Source organism: Cucurbita moschata, unplaced genomic scaffold (genome assembly GCF_002738365.1).
Source record: "Cucurbita moschata cultivar Rifu unplaced genomic scaffold, Cmos_1.0 Cmo_Scf00069, whole genome shotgun sequence".
NCBI classification, from domain to species: domain Eukaryota; kingdom Viridiplantae; phylum Streptophyta; class Magnoliopsida; order Cucurbitales; family Cucurbitaceae; genus Cucurbita; species Cucurbita moschata.
This window is the reverse complement of record NW_019268585.1, coordinates 92,332-96,003: the sequence shown is the minus strand read 5'-3', so window position 1 is coordinate 96,003 and position 3,672 is coordinate 92,332.

The window sequence follows — 3,672 nt, the reverse complement described above, 5'->3', positions numbered from 1 at the left end:
TAATCGGGGCCGAAAACAGATTCGGGAGGGTCGGAACAGTGGAAACCGGGCTGAAAACAGGTGAGCCGAGCCGAACAGCCGCTGGAGCCGCCGGAGGAGCCGCCGGAGCGTCACCGGAGGGAGCCCGAGCCGTTTGCGCCGAGCCGAGCCGAGGACTGCCGCGCCGCTGTGTGACACGTGGCAGCAGCAGAGAAAGCCACGTCGGGCGGTAGTGTCGGGTCGAAGCGCGGGTCGCAGTCCGGTTCGGGTCGTGGTTCGGGTCGCGGGCTGTGGAAGGCTACTGGGCCAAGGCTAAACGTTGGGCCTCGGCTTACTGGGCTGGGCCGCAAGTGTTTGGTTTGCAGGCCGGCTCAATTGGACCGTGGGTCTAGTCTGGGTTGGTTCAACTGAACCGTAGCTTCTGGGCCGGTTTGAGGTTTGGGCCGCTGTAGTTGGGCTGGGCCGAAGGCAGAGGCCAAGGGGGGAAACGGGCTGGCTCTCCCGGGTTCTGGGTTCAGGTTGACCCGGATCCGTGGATCTCGTCTTCCTTACCCGACTTTGGCCGATTTTCCGGCGAGTTTTCTCTCTCCTTCCCGCGGCGTTTTCGTTGCCGATTTCGGTCCTCTTCCTTCTCTTTTCCTCTTTGTTCGTCGTCCTTCTTTCCTTTTTTGGGAGTTTTGCGGCCTAAAAGCTCCTAAAAGCCATAGATCTAAGAATCGATTAAGAAACCTAACTTTCCGACCTCGGTTACCGACGACGACGCTTACGAAATAACACCAAATGCCCCTGAGTTATTGTGCTATCGTTAGAGATCTCTCTTACGGTAGTAACAGGTTGTTTGGTGTCGGTTTAAGGGTGATTTGAGGGCTCGTCGGAGAAACTGAACACTCGCCGACGTTTGTCCGAAATCTCTTTCTCTCGCTCGAAATTTTTCTCTCTTTTCTCCCTTTGCAGGCGTTCTGAAGATGCTGGGCTAAGGGTGGGCGCGCTGTGGCCATCGTTTCGCGTGGGTTCCGCGAAACACGGCGGTCGCCGGAAAACTCGCGGGTTTTCCGGCGACTGGGTTTTTTTTTTTTTTTTTTCGTTTTCTCGTTTTCATTTATCATATATATATATATATATATATATATAATATTTTCTTTTTTCTTTCTTTCTTTCCCGGGTCGTTACATTATCTACCCCTAAAAAGAACTTTCGTCCTCGAAAGTCTCAAACTCTTGTACCAATTCAGGGTATTTCTCTCTTATCTCGTCCTCACGCTCCCACGTGGCTTCCTCACTGTGGTGATTCTGCCACAGTACCTTAACGAACGCAATATTCCTGTTGCGTAAGGTTTTTACTTCTCTAGCTAAAATTTTTACTAGTTTTTCCTTGTAGCTCAAATCTTCATTGAGTTGGAGTGGTTACTTCTCTAGCTAAAATTTTTACTAGTTTTTCCTTGTAGCTCAAATCTTCATTGAGTTGGAGTGGTTGTAGTCTAATACAAAATTTTTACTAGTTTTTCCTTGTAGCTCAAATCTTCATTGAGTTGGAGTGGTTGTAGTCTAATACATGGATAGGGTCCGTAACGTACTTCCTCAGCATCAACACATGAAATGCCTCGTGTACTTCTGAGTGGGCTAATAGGGTCCGTAACGTACTTCCTCAGCATCAACACATGAAATGCCTCGTGTACTTCTGAGTGGGCTAAAGGTAGGGCTAACTTATACGCTAATGAACCAACTCACTCTAGGATCTCGAATGGTTCAATGAATTTAGGACTTAACTTGCCCTTACGTTCGAATCTCAAGACACCTTTCATCGGTGCCACCTTGAGGGATATTGGGTCCCTTATCTCAAACTCCAGGCTTCTACGCCTTACATCGGCGTAGCTTTCTCTGTCTACTTTGAGCGATACGCACCCTTGCTCGAATTTTCTAGACAGCCTCATTGGCGAGTCGAACCAGATCGGGTCCTACTAACTCTCTCTCGCCTACTTCGTCCCAGCATAGTGGGGACCTACACCGTTTTTCGTATCGGGCCTCAAACGGTGTCATTTCAATAGTTGCTTGGAAACTATTATGATACGAGAATTCCATGAGGTGGAGTTTGGAATCCCACTTTCCTTAAAATCTAGTATGCAAGCGCGTAACATGTCCTCTAGAATTTGGTTTAAACGCTCGGGGTGGAAAGCGGTAATAAAGTTGAGGCGGGTACCCAGCGCTTTTTGAAGTCTGCGCCAAAACGCTACCGTAAAGCGTGAATCCCGATCCGACACTATAGACACTAGGACTCCACGTAGTCTTACTATTTCTTTCACATACAGTTGTGCCCATTTGTCAACTGCATATGTAGCTTTCCCAGGTAGGAAGTGTGCCGATTTGTCAACCTATCGACAACTACCCAGATCACTGTATATGCTTGTGCGTTTTGGGTAATCCTACTATGAAATCCATTGCTATGTTTTTCCACTTCCACTCTGGTATGCTTAGGGGCTACAACAACCCCACTGCCTTTTGTTTAGGAACTTTCACTTGTTGACAAACTAAGCACTCGCTCACAAACTCGGCCATGTCCCTCTTCATGCTCTTCTATCAGAAATGTTGTTTAAGATCTTGGTACATTTTTGTACCTCCTGGGTGCATGGCAAATGGCGAGCTGTGAGCTTCCGTTAGTATCTCCTTCCTTAACTTCTCTGGGACACATAGGCATCCCTAATACAATAGTCCTTATCTGAGAACTTCGAGAACCTGTCTACTAGACTTTTGTCTAGCTGGCCTAGGACTTTTGTCTAGCTTGCCTAGGACTTTCTATAGGCTTGGATCCTCTCATTGGGAGGTAACCATTCTTTGCCTAAGTGTAGGTTGCACTGTAAGTCGGCCAGCTGTGCCATGACTCTCTCAGTCGCTACACTATGTTGGCTCCCTCGAATTTTCTTTGTACCCTTACTTCCCTTGTAATGAGGGTCAAAGAGTGGGCCACCTTTCTACTCAAAGCGTCTGCGACCACGTTTGCTTTTCTAGGGTGGTACTGGATATCTACATCGTAGTCCTTCACCAATTCTAACCACCTTCTCTGTCTCATATTTGACTCTTTCTGGGTGAAGAAATATTTAAAATCTTGTGGTCGGTTAAACTTTGAATTTTCTCTCCATACAGAGAGTGTCACCAAATTTCAGCGTGAACACTACAGCGGCCAACTCCAGGTCGTTGGTAGGGTAATTATCTTCGTATTATTTTAGTTGACGGGATGCGTATGCAACAACTTTACTGTGTTGCATTAACACACATCCTAGTCCATTCTTCAAAGGCGTCACTATAGATTACGTACTCTTCTGAGATCTCGGGTACCGTGAGTACCGGGACGGTTACCAATCTCTCTTTTATGTTTTGGAAGCTTGCCTCACAAGCATCATTTCATATAAATGGTACCCCTTTTCTCGTTAGCTGTGTCAAAGGCGAGGCTATTCTAGCGAAGTGCTACACGAACCTTCGATAGGATCTCAGTAGTCTCAAGAAACTCTATACTGATGTTGTCGAAGTTGGGCGTTCCTATTTCATGACCGCTTTGACCTTAGTAGGATCTACGGATACTTCGTCCTTGTCGCCACGTAACCTAGGGAAGAGACTTATCGTAACCAAAATTCACACTTTGAGAACTTGGTATACAACTTGTTCTCTCTTAGGGTGGTTAGGACTTTTTAGAGGTGTTCCT